We start from the raw sequence: 12,156 nt of genomic DNA on the forward strand, positions 1-12,156 counted from the left end.
GAGTTTCGGAGTTTCGGAGTTTTGGAGTTTTGGAGTTTTGGAGTTTTGGAGTTTTGGAGTTTCGGAGTTTCGGAGTTTTGGAGTTTTGGAGTTTTGGAGTTTTGGAGATTCGGAGTTTTGGAGTTTCGGAGTTTTGGAGTTTTGGAGTTTCGGAGTTTTGGAGTTTCGGAGTTTTGGAGTTTTGGAGTTTTGGAGTTTTGGAGTTTTGGAGTTTCGGAGTTTCGGAGTTTCGGAGTTTCGGAGTTTCGGAGTTTCGGAGTTTTGGAGTTTTGGAGTTTTGGAGTTTTGGAGTTTTGGAGTTTTGGAGTTTTGGAGTTTCGGAGTTTTGGAGTTTTGGAGTTTCGGAGTTTTGGAGTTTTGGAGTTTCGGAGTTTTGGAGTTTCGGAGTTTTGGAGTTTTGGAGTTTTGGAGTTTTGGAGTTTCGGAGTTCTAGAGTTTTGGAGTTTCGGAGTTTTGGAGTTTTGGAGTTTTGGAGTTTTGGAGTTTCGGAGTTTCGGAGTTTCGGAGTTTCGGAGTTTCGGAGTTTCGGAGTTTCGGTGTTTTGGAGTTTTGGAGTTTCGGAGTTTTGGAGTTTTGGAGTTTTGCAGTTTTGGAGTTTTGGAGTTTTGGAGTTTTGGAGTTTTGGAGTTTCGGAGTTTCGGAGTTTTCGAGTTTTGGAGTTTGGGAGTTTCCGAGTTTCGGAGTATCGGAGTTTTGGAGTTTTGGAGTTTTGGAGTTTCGGAGTTTCGGAGTTTTCGAGTTTCGGAGTTTCGGAGTTTCGGAGTTTTGGAGTTTTGGAGTTTCGGAGTTTTGGAGTTTTGGAGTTTTGGAGTTTCGGAGTTTCGGAGTTTTGGAGTTTCGGAGTTTTGGAGTTTTGGAGTTTTGGAGTTTCGGAGTTTCGGAGTTTTGGAGTTTCGGAGTTTCGGAGTTTTGGAGTTTTGGAGTTTTTGAGTTTTGGAGTTTTGGAGTTTTGGAGTTTCGGAGTTTTGGAGTTTTGGAGTTTCGGAGTTTCGGAGTTTTGGAGTTTTGGAGTTTCGGAGTTTTGGAGTTTTGGAGTTTTGCAGTTTTGGAGTTTTGGAGTTTTGGAGTTTTGGAGTTTCGGAGTTTTGGAGTTTTGGAGTTTCGGAGTTTCGGAGTTTTGGAGTTTTGGAGTTTTGGAGTTTTGGAGTTTCGGAGTTTTGCAGTTTTGGAGTTTTGCAGTTTTGGAGTTTTGGAGTTTCGGAGTTTCGGAGTTTTGGAGTTTTGGAGTTTCGGAGTTTCGGAGTTTTGGAGTTTTGGAGTTTCGGAGTTTTGGAGTTTTGGAGTTTTGGAGTTTTGGAGTTTTGGAGTTTCGGAGTTTTGGAGTTTCGGAGTTTCGGAGTTTCGGAGTTTCGGAGTTTTGGAGTTTTGGAGTTTCGGAGTTTCGGAGTTTTGGAGTTTTGGAGTTTTGGAGTTTCGGAGTTTTGGAGTTTTGGAGTTTTGGAGTTTTGGAGTTTTGGAGTTTCGGAGTTTTGGAGTTTCGGAGTTTTGGAGTTTTGGAGTTTTGGAGTTTCGGAGTTTTGGAGTTTCGGAGTTTTGGAGTTTTGGAGTTTTGGAGTTTTGGAGGTTTGGAGTTTTGGAGTTTCGGAGTTTCGGAGTTTCGGAGGTTCGGAGTTTCGGAGTTTTGGAGTTTCGGAGTTTCGGAGTTTCGGAGTTTTGGAGTTTCGGAGTTTCGGAGTTTCGGAGTTTTGGAGTTTTGGAGTTTTGGAGTTTTGGAGTTTCGGAGTTCTAGAGTTTTGGAGTTTTGGAGTTTTGGAGTTTCGGAGTTCTAGAGTTTTAGAGTTTTGGAGTTTCGGAGTTTCGGAGTTTAGGAGTTTTGGAGTTTTGGAGTTTTGGAGGTTTGGAGTTTTGGAGTTTCGGAGTTTCGGAGTTTCGGAGTTTTCGAGTTTTGGAGTTTGGGAGTTTCCGAGTTTCGGAGTATCGGAGTTTTGGAGTTTTGGAGTTTTGGAGTTTCGGAGTTTCGGAGTTTTCGAGTTTCGGAGTTTCGGAGTTTCGGAGTTTTGGAGTTTTGGAGTTTCGGAGTTTTGGAGTTTTGGAGTTTTGGAGTTTCGGAGTTTCGGAGTTTTGGAGTTTCGGAGTTTTGGAGTTTTGGAGTTTTGGAGTTTCGGAGTTTCGGAGTTTTGGAGTTTCGGAGTTTCGGAGTTTTGGAGTTTTGGAGTTTTGGAGTTTTGGAGTTTTGGAGTTTTGGAGTTTCGGAGTTTTGGAGTTTTGGAGTTTCGGAGTTTCGGAGTTTTGGAGTTTTGGAGTTTCGGAGTTTCGGAGTTTTGGAGTTTTGGAGTTTCGGAGTTTTGGAGTTTTGGAGTTTTGGAGTTTTGGAGTTTTGGAGTTTCGGAGTTTTGGAGTTTCGGAGTTTCGGAGTTTCGGAGTTTCGGAGTTTTGGAGTTTTGGAGTTTCGGAGTTTTGGAGTTTTGGAGTTTTGGAGTTTTGGAGTTTTGGAGTTTTGGAGTTTCGGAGTTTTGGAGTTTCGGAGTTTTGGAGTTTTGGAGTTTCGGAGTTTTGGAGTTTCGGAGTTTTGGAGTTTTGGAGTTTTGGAGTTTTGGAGTTTTGGAGTTTCGGAGTTCTAGAGTTTTGGAGTTTTGGAGTTTCGGAGTTTCGGAGTTTTGGAGTTTTGGAGTTTTGGAGTTTCGGAGTTTCGGAGTTTCGGAGTTTCGGAGTTTCGGAGTTTCGGTGTTTTGGAGTTTTGGAGTTTTGGAGTTTCGGAGTTTTGGAGTTTTGGAGTTTTGGAGTTTTGGAGTTTCGGAGTTTCGGAGTTTTGGAGTTTCGGAGTTTTGGAGTTTTGGAGTTTCGGAGTTTTGGAGTTTTGGAGTTTCGGAGTTTTGGAGTTTCGGAGTTTCGGAGTTTCGGAGTTTTGGAGTTTTGGAGTTTTGGAGTTTCGGAGTTTCGGAGTTTTGGAGTTTTGGAGTTTTGGAGTTTTGGAGATTCGGAGTTTTGGAGTTTCGGAGTTTTGGAGTTTTGGAGTTTTGGAGTTTTGGAGTTTTGGAGTTTTGGAGTTTCGGAGTTTTGGAGTTTCAGAGTTTTGGAGTTTCGGAGTTTTGGAGTTTCGGAGTTTTGGAGTTTTGGAGGTTTGGAGTTTTGGAGTTTCGGAGTTTCGGAGTTTCGGAGTTTTGGAGTTTCGGAGTTTCGGAGTTTCTGAGTTTCGGAGTTTTGGAGTTTCGGAGTTTCGGAGTTTTGGAGTTTTGGAGTTTTGGAGTTTCGGAGTTTTGGAGTTTTGGAGTTTCGGAGTTTCGGAGTTTTGGAGTTTTGGAGTTTTGGAGTTTTGGAGTTTTGGAGTTTTGGAGTTTCGGAGTTTTGGAGTTTCGGAGTTTTGGAGTTTTGGAGTTTTGGAGTTTTGGAGTTTTGGAATTTTGGAGTTTCGGAGTTTTGGAGTTTTGGAGTTTTGGAGTTTTGGAGTTTCGGAGTTTTGGAGTTTTGGAGTTTTGGAGTTTTGGAGTTTTGGAGTTTCGGAGTTTCGGAGTTTTGGAGTTTCGGAGTTTCGGAGTTTCGGAGTTTTGGAGTTTTGGAGTTTTGGAGTTTTGGAGTTTCGGAGTTTTGGAGTTTTGGAGTTTTGCAGTTTTGGAGTTTTGGAGTTTTGGAGTTTTGGAGTTTTGGAGTTTCGGAGTTTTGGAGTTTTGGAGTTTTGGAGTTTCGGAGTTTTGGAGTTTCGGAGTTTTGGAGTTTTGGAGTTTTGGAGTTTTGGAGTTTCGGAGTTTTGGAGTTTCGGAGTTTCGGAGTTTTGGAGTTTTGGAGTTTTGGAGTTTCGGAGTTTTGGAGTTTCGGAGTTTTGGAGTTTTGGAGTTTTGGAGTTTTGGAGTTTCGGAGTTTTGGAGTTTCGGAGTTTTGGAGTTTTGGAGTTTCGGAGTTTCGGAGTTTCGGAGTTTTGGAGTTTCGGAGTTTCGGAGTTTTGGAGTTTTGGAGTTTCGGAGTTTCGGAGTTTTGGAGTTTCGGAGTTTCGGAGTTTCGGAGTTTCGGAGTTTTGGAGTTTTGGAGTTTCGGAGTTCCGGAGTTTTGGAGTTTTGGAGTTTCGGAGTTTCGGAGTTTCGGAGTTTTGGAGTTTTGGAGTTTTGGAGTTTTGGAGTTTTGGAGTTTCGGAGTTTCGGAGTTTTGGAGTTTTGGAGTTTTGGAGTTTTGGAGATTCGGAGTTTTGGAGTTTCGGAGTTTTGGAGTTTTGGAGTTTCGGAGTTTTGGAGTTTCGGAGTTTTGGAGTTTTGGAGTTTTGGAGTTTTGGAGTTTTGGAGTTTCGGAGTTTCGGAGTTTCGGAGTTTCGGAGTTTCGGAGTTTCGGAGTTTTGGAGTTTTGGAGTTTTGGAGTTTTGGAGTTTTGGAGTTTTGGAGTTTTGGAGTTTCGGAGTTTTGGAGTTTTGGAGTTTCGGAGTTTTGGAGTTTTGGAGTTTCGGAGTTTTGGAGTTTCGGAGTTTTGGAGTTTTGGAGTTTTGGAGTTTTGGAGTTTCGGAGTTCTAGAGTTTTGGAGTTTCGGAGTTTTGGAGTTTTGGAGTTTTGGAGTTTTGGAGTTTCGGAGTTTCGGAGTTTCGGAGTTTCGGAGTTTCGGAGTTTCGGAGTTTCGGTGTTTTGGAGTTTTGGAGTTTCGGAGTTTTGGAGTTTTGGAGTTTTGCAGTTTTGGAGTTTTGGAGTTTTGGAGTTTTGGAGTTTTGGAGTTTCGGAGTTTCGGAGTTTTCGAGTTTTGGAGTTTGGGAGTTTCCGAGTTTCGGAGTATCGGAGTTTTGGAGTTTTGGAGTTTTGGAGTTTCGGAGTTTCGGAGTTTTCGAGTTTCGGAGTTTCGGAGTTTCGGAGTTTTGGAGTTTTGGAGTTTCGGAGTTTTGGAGTTTTGGAGTTTTGGAGTTTCGGAGTTTCGGAGTTTTGGAGTTTCGGAGTTTTGGAGTTTTGGAGTTTTGGAGTTTCGGAGTTTCGGAGTTTTGGAGTTTCGGAGTTTCGGAGTTTTGGAGTTTTGGAGTTTTTGAGTTTTGGAGTTTTGGAGTTTTGGAGTTTCGGAGTTTTGGAGTTTTGGAGTTTCGGAGTTTCGGAGTTTTGGAGTTTTGGAGTTTCGGAGTTTTGGAGTTTTGGAGTTTTGCAGTTTTGGAGTTTTGGAGTTTTGGAGTTTTGGAGTTTCGGAGTTTTGGAGTTTTGGAGTTTCGGAGTTTCGGAGTTTTGGAGTTTTGGAGTTTTGGAGTTTTGGAGTTTCGGAGTTTTGCAGTTTTGGAGTTTTGCAGTTTTGGAGTTTTGGAGTTTCGGAGTTTCGGAGTTTTGGAGTTTTGGAGTTTCGGAGTTTCGGAGTTTTGGAGTTTTGGAGTTTCGGAGTTTTGGAGTTTTGGAGTTTTGGAGTTTTGGAGTTTTGGAGTTTCGGAGTTTTGGAGTTTCGGAGTTTCGGAGTTTCGGAGTTTCGGAGTTTTGGAGTTTTGGAGTTTCGGAGTTTCGGAGTTTTGGAGTTTTGGAGTTTTGGAGTTTCGGAGTTTTGGAGTTTTGGAGTTTTGGAGTTTTGGAGTTTTGGAGTTTCGGAGTTTTGGAGTTTCGGAGTTTTGGAGTTTTGGAGTTTTGGAGTTTCGGAGTTTTGGAGTTTCGGAGTTTTGGAGTTTTGGAGTTTTGGAGTTTCGGAGTTCTAGAGTTTTGGAGTTTTGGAGTTTCGGAGTTTCGGAGTTTTGGAGTTTTGGAGTTTTGGAGTTTCGGAGTTTCGGAGTTTTGGAGTTTCGGAGTTTCGGAGTTTCGGAGTTTTGGAGTTTCGGAGTTTCGGAGTTTCTGAGTTTCGGAGTTTTGGAGTTTCGGAGTTTCGGAGTTTTGGAGTTTCGGAGTTTCGGAGTTTTGGAGTTTCGGAGTTTTGGAGTTTTGGAGTTTCGGAGTTTTGGAGTTTTGGAGTTTCGGAGTTTTGGAGTTTCGGAGTTTTGGAGTTTTGGAGTTTTGGAGTTTTGGAGTTTCGGAGTTTCGGAGTTTCGGAGTTTTGGAGTTTTGGAGTTTTGGAGTTTCGGAGTTTCGGAGTTTCGGAGTTTCGCAGTTTTGGAGTTTCGGAGTTTTGGAGTTTCGGAGTTTCGGAGTTTTGGAGTTTCGGAGTTTCGGAGTTTCGGAGTTTTGGAGTTTTGGAGTTTCGGAGTTTTGGAGTTTTGGAGTTTTGGAGTTTTGGAGTTTTGGAGTTTTGGAGTTTCGGAGTTTTGGAGTTTCGGAGTTTTGGAGTTTTGGAGTTTTGGAGTTTTGGAGTTTTGGAATTTTGGAGTTTCGGAGTTTTGGAGTTTTGGAGTTTTGGAGTTTTGGAGTTTTGGAGTTTTGGAGTTTTGGAGTTTCGGAGTTTTGGAGTTTCGGAGTTTTGGAGTTTTGGAGTTTCGGAGTTTTGGAGTTTCGGAGTTTTGGAGTTTTGGAGTTTCGGAGTTTTGGAGTTTCGGAGTTTTGGAGTTTCGGAGTTTCGGAGTTTTGGAGTTTTGGAGTTTCGGAGTTTTGGAGTTTTGGAGTTTCGGAGTTTTGGAGTTTCGGAGTTTTGGAGTTTTGGAGTTTTGGAGTTTTGGAGTTTCGGAGTTTTGGAGTTTCAGAGTTTTGGAGTTTCGGAGTTTTGGAGTTTCGGAGTTTCGGAGTTTCGGAGTTTCGGAGTTTTGGAGTTTTGGAGTTTTGGAGTTTCGGAGTTTTGGAGTTTCGGAGTTTTGGAGTTTCGGAGTTTTGGAGTTTCGGAGTTTCGGAGGTTCGGAGTTTCGGAGTTTTGGAGTTTCGGAGTTTCGGAGTTTCGGAGTTTTGGAGTTTCGGAGTTTCGGAGTTTCGGAGTTTTGGAGTTTTGGAGTTTTGGAGTTTTGGAGTTTCGGAGTTCTAGAGTTTTGGAGTTTTGGAGTTTTGGAGTTTCGGAGTTCTAGAGTTTTAGAGTTTTGGAGTTTCGGAGTTTCGGAGTTTAGGAGTTTTGGAGTTTTGGAGTTTTGGAGGTTTGGAGTTTTGGAGTTTCGGAGTTTCGGAGTTTCGGAGTTTTCGAGTTTTGGAGTTTGGGAGTTTCCGAGTTTCGGAGTATCGGAGTTTTGGAGTTTTGGAGTTTTGGAGTTTCGGAGTTTCGGAGTTTTCGAGTTTCGGAGTTTCGGAGTTTCGGAGTTTTGGAGTTTTGGAGTTTCGGAGTTTTGGAGTTTTGGAGTTTTGGAGTTTCGGAGTTTCGGAGTTTTGGAGTTTCGGAGTTTTGGAGTTTTGGAGTTTTGGAGTTTCGGAGTTTCGGAGTTTTGGAGTTTCGGAGTTTCGGAGTTTTGGAGTTTTGGAGTTTTGGAGTTTTGGAGTTTTGGAGTTTTGGAGTTTCGGAGTTTTGGAGTTTTGGAGTTTCGGAGTTTCGGAGTTTTGGAGTTTTGGAGTTTCGGAGTTTTGGAGTTTTGGAGTTTTGCAGTTTTGGAGTTTTGGAGTTTTGGAGTTTCGGAGTTTTGGAGTTTCGGAGTTTTGGAGTTTTGGAGTTTTGGAGTTTCGGAGTTTCGGAGTTTCGGAGTTTCGGAGTTTCGGAGTTTCGGAGTTTTGGAGTTTTGGAGTTTTGGAGTTTTGGAGTTTTGGAGTTTTGGAGTTTCGGAGTTTTGGAGTTTCGGAGTTTTGGAGTTTTGGAGTTTCGGAGTTTTGGAGTTTCGGAGTTTTGGAGTTTTGGAGTTTTGGAGTTTTGGAGTTTTGGAGTTTTGGAGTTTCGGAGTTCTAGAGTTTTGGAGTTTTGGAGTTTCGGAGTTTCGGAGTTTTGGAGTTTTGGAGTTTTGGAGTTTCGGAGTTTCGGAGTTTCGGAGTTTCGGAGTTTCGGAGTTTCGGAGTTTCGGTGTTTTGGAGTTTTGGAGTTTTGGAGTTTCGGAGTTTTGGAGTTTTGGAGTTTTGGAGTTTTGGAGTTTTGGAGTTTTGGAGTTTTGGAGTTTTGGAGTTTCGGAGTTTCGGAGCTTTGGAGTTTTGGAGTTTCGGAGTTTTGGAGTTTTTGAGTTTTGGAGTTTCGGAGTTTTGGAGTTTCGGAGTTTTGGAGTTTTGGAGTTTTGGAGTTTTGGAGTTTCGGAGTTTTGGAGTTTCGGAGTTTTGGAGTTTTGGAGTTTTGGAGTTTCGGAGTTTCGGAGTTTCGGAGTTTCGGAGTTTTGGAGTTTCGGAGTTTTGGAGTTTCGGAGTTTCGGAGTTTTGGAGTTTCGGAGTTTCGGAGTTTCGGAGTTTTGGAGTTTTGGAGTTTCGGAGTTTTGGAGTTTTGGAGTTTTGCAGTTTTGGAGTTTGGGAGTTTTCGAGTTTTGGAGTTTTGGAGTTTCGGAGTTTTGGAGTTTTGGAGTTTTGGAGTTTTGGAGTTTTGGAGTTTTGGAGTTTCGGAGTTTTGGAGTTTCGGAGTTTTGAAGTTTTGGAGTTTTGGAGTTTTGGAGTTTTGGAGTTTCGGAGTTTCGGAGTTTCGGAGTTTTGGAGTTTTGGAGTTTTGGAGTTTTGGAGTTTCGGAGTTTCGGAGTTTTGGAGTTTCGGAGTTTCGGAGTTTCGGAGTTTTGGAGTTTTGGAGTTTTGGAGTTTTGGAGTTTCGGAGTTTTGGAGTTTTGGAGTTTTGCAGTTTTGGAGTTTTGGAGTTTTGGAGTTTTGGAGTTTTGGAGTTTCGGAGTTTTGGAGTTTTGGAGTTTTGGAGTTTCGGAGTTTTGGAGTTTCGGAGTTTTGGAGTTTTGGAGTTTTGGAGTTTTGGAGTTTCGGAGTTTTGGAGTTTCGGAGTTTCGGAGTTTTGGAGTTTTGGAGTTTTGGAGTTTCGGAGTTTTGGAGTTTCGGAGTTTTGGAGTTTTGGAGTTTTGGAGTTTTGGAGTTTCGGAGTTTTGGAGTTTCGGAGTTTTGGAGTTTTGGAGTTTTGGAGTTTCGGAGTTTCGGAGTTTCGGAGTTTTGGAGTTTCGGAGTTTCGGAGTTTTGGAGTTTTGGAGTTTCGGAGTTTCGGAGTTTTGGAGTTTCGGAGTTTCGGAGTTTCGGAGTTTCGGAGTTTTGGAGTTTTGGAGTTTCGGAGTTCCGGAGTTTTGGAGTTTTGGAGTTTCGGAGTTTCGGAGTTTCGGAGTTTTGGAGTTTTGGAGTTTTGGAGTTTTGGAGTTTTGGAGTTTCGGAGTTTCGGAGTTTTGGAGTTTTGGAGTTTCGGAGTTTTGGAGTTTTGGAGTTTCGGAGTTTTGGAGTTTTGGAGTTTCGGAGTTTTGGAGTTTCGGAGTTTTGGAGTTTTGGAGTTTTGGAGTTTTGGAGTTTTGGAGTTTCGGAGTTTCGGAGTTTCGGAGTTTCGGAGTTTTGGAGTTTTGGAGTTTTGGAGTTTTGGAGTTTTGGAGTTTTGGAGTTTTGGAGTTTCGGAGTTTTGGAGTTTCGGAGTTTTGGAGTTTTGGAGTTTCGGAGTTTTGGAGTTTCGGAGTTTTGGAGTTTTGGAGTTTTGGAGTTTTGGAGTTTCGGAGTTCTAGAGTTTTGGAGTTTCGGAGTTTTGGAGTTTTGGAGTTTTGGAGTTTCGGAGTTTCGGAGTTTCGGAGTTTCGGAGTTTCGGAGTTTCGGAGTTTCGGTGTTTTGGAGTTTTGGAGTTTTGGAGTTTCGGAGTTTTGGAGTTTTGGAGTTTTGCAGTTTTGGAGTTTTGGAGTTTTGGAGTTTTGGAGTTTTGGAGTTTCGGAGTTTCGGAGTTTTGGAGTTTTGGAGTTTCGGAGTTTTGGAGTTTTGGAGTTTTGGAGTTTCGGAGTTTTGGAGTTTCGGAGTTTTGGAGTTTTGGAGTTTTGGAGTTTTGGAGTTTCGGAGTTTTGGAGTTTCGGAGTTTTGGAGTTTTGGAGTTTTGGAGTTTCGGAGTTTCGGAGTTTCGGAGTTTCGGAGTTTTGGAGTTTCGGAGTTTTGGAGTTTCGGAGTTTCGGAGTTTTGGAGTTTCGGAGTTTCGGAGTTTCGGAGTTTTGGAGTTTTGGAGTTTCGGAGTTTTGGAGTTTTGGAGTTTTGGAGTTTTGGAGTTTCGGAGTTTTGGAGTTTCGGAGTTTCGGAGTTTTGGAGTTTTGGAGTTTCGGAGTTTTGGAGTTTTGGAGTTTCGGAGTTTTGGAGTTTCGGAGTTTTGGAGTTTTGGAGTTTTGGAGTTTTGGAGTTTCGGAGTTTTGGAGTTTCGGAGTTTTGGAGTTTTGGAGTTTTTGAGTTTCGGAGTTTCGGAGTTTCGGAGTTTCGGAGTTTCGGAGTTTTGGAGTTTCGGAGTTTTGGAGTTTCGGAGTTTCGGAGTTTTGGAGTTTCGGAGTTTAGGAGTTTCGGAGTTTTGGAGTTTTGGAGTTTCGGAGTTTTGGAGTTTTGGAGTTTTGGAGTTTTGGAGTTTTGGAGTTTTGGAGTTTCGGAGTTTTGGAGTTTCGGAGTTTTGGAGTTTTGGAGTTTTGGAGTTTTGGAGTTTTGGAATTTTGGAGTTTCGGAGTTTTGGAGTTTTGGAGTTTTGGAGTTTTTTAGTTTTGGAGTTTTGGAGTTTTGGAGTTTCGGAGTTTTGGAGTTTCGGAGTTTCGGAGTTTTGGAGTTTTGGAGTTTCGGAGTTTTGGAGTTTTGGAGTTTCGGAGTTTTGGAGTTTCGGAGTTTTGGAGTTTTGGAGTTTTGGAGTTTCGGAGTTTTGGAGTTTCGGAGTTTTGGAGTTTTGGAGTTTTGGAGTTTCGGAGTTTCGGAGTTTCGGAGTTTCGGAGTTTTGGAGTTTCGGAGTTTTGGAGTTTCGGAGTTTCGGAGTTTTGGAGTTTCGGAGTTTCGGAGTTTTGGAGTTTTGGAGTTTCGGAGTTTTGGAGTTTTGGAGTTTTGGAGTTTCGGAGTTTTGGAGTTTCGGAGTTTTGGAGTTTTGGAGTTTTGGAGTTTTGGAGTTTCGGAGTTTTGGAGTTTCGGAGTTTTGGAGTTTTGGAGTTTTGGAGTTTCGGAGTTTCGGAGTTTCGGAGTTTCGGAGTTTTGGAGTTTCGGAGTTTCGGAGTTTCGGAGTTTTGGAGTTTCGGAGTTTCGGAGTTTCGGAGTTTTGGAGTTTTGGAGTTTTGGAGTTTTGGAGTTTCGGAGTTCTAGAGTTTTGGAGTTTTGGAGTTTTGGAGTTTCGGAGTTCTAGAGTTTTAGAGTTTTGGAGTTTCGGAGTTTCGGAGTTTAGGAGTTTTGGAGTTTTGGAGTTTTGGAGGTTTGGAGTTTTGGAGTTTCGGAGTTTCGGAGTTTCGGAGTTTTCGAGTTTTGGAGTTTGGGAGTTTCCGAGTTTCGGAGTATCGGAGTTTTGGAGTTTTGGAGTTTTGGAGTTTCGGAGTTTCGGAGTTTTCGAGTTTCGGAGTTTCGGAGTTTCGGAGTTTTGGAGTTTTGGAGTTTCGGAGTTTTGGAGTTTTGGAGTTTTGGAGTTTCGGAGTTTCGGAGTTTTGGAGTTTCGGAGTTTTGGAGTTTTGGAGTTTTGGAGTTTCGGAGTTTCGGAGTTTTGGAGTTTCGGAGTTTCGGAGTTTTGGAGTTTTGGAGTTTTGGAGTTTTGGAGTTTTGGAGTTTTGGAGTTTCGGAGTTTTGGAGTTTTGGAGTTTCGGAGTTTCGGAGTTTTGGAGTTTTGGAGTTTCGGAGTTTTGGAGTTTTGGAGTTTTGCAGTTTTGGAGTTTTGGAGTTTTGGAGTTTTGGAGTTTCGGAGTTTTGGAGTTTTGGAGTTTCGGAGTTTCGGAGTTTTGGAGTTTTGGAGTTTTGGAGTTTTGGAGTTTCGGAGTTTTGCAGTTTTGGAGTTTTGCAGTTTTGGAGTTTTGGAGTTTCGGAGTTTCGGAGTTTTGGAGTTTTGGAGTTTCGGAGTTTCGGAGTTTTGGAGTTTTGGAGTTTCGGAGTTTTGGAGTTTTGGAGTTTTGGAGTTTTGGAGTTTTGGAGTTTCGGAGTTTTGGAGTTTCGGAGTTTCGGAGTTTCGGAGTTTCGGAGTTTTGGAGTTTTGGAGTTTCGGAGTTTCGGAGTTTTGGAGTTTTGGAGATTTGGAGTTTCGGAGTTTTGGAGTTTTGGAGTTTTGGAGTTTTGGAGTTTTGGAGTTTCGGAGTTTTGGAGTTTCGGAGTTTTGGAGTTTTGGAGTTTTGGAGTTTCGGAGTTTTGGAGTTTCGGAGTTTTGGAGTTTTGGAGTTTTGGAGTTTCGGAGTTCTAGAGTTTTGGAGTTTTGGAGTTTCGGAGTTTCGGAGTTTTGGAGTTTTGGAGTTTTGGAGTTTCGGAGTTTAGGAGTTTCGGAGTTTCGGAGTTTTGGAGTTTCGGAGTTTCGGAGTTTTGGAGTTTCGGAGTTTAGGAGTTTCGGAGTTTTGGAGTTTTGGAGTTTCGGAGTTTTGGAGTTTTGGAGTTTTGGAGT

Source organism: Amblyomma mixtum, unplaced genomic scaffold (assembly GCF_055824585.1).
Source record: "Amblyomma mixtum isolate Tamu unplaced genomic scaffold, ASM5582458v1 scaffold_12, whole genome shotgun sequence".
In the NCBI taxonomy this organism is placed as follows: Eukaryota; Metazoa; Arthropoda; class Arachnida; order Ixodida; family Ixodidae; genus Amblyomma; species Amblyomma mixtum.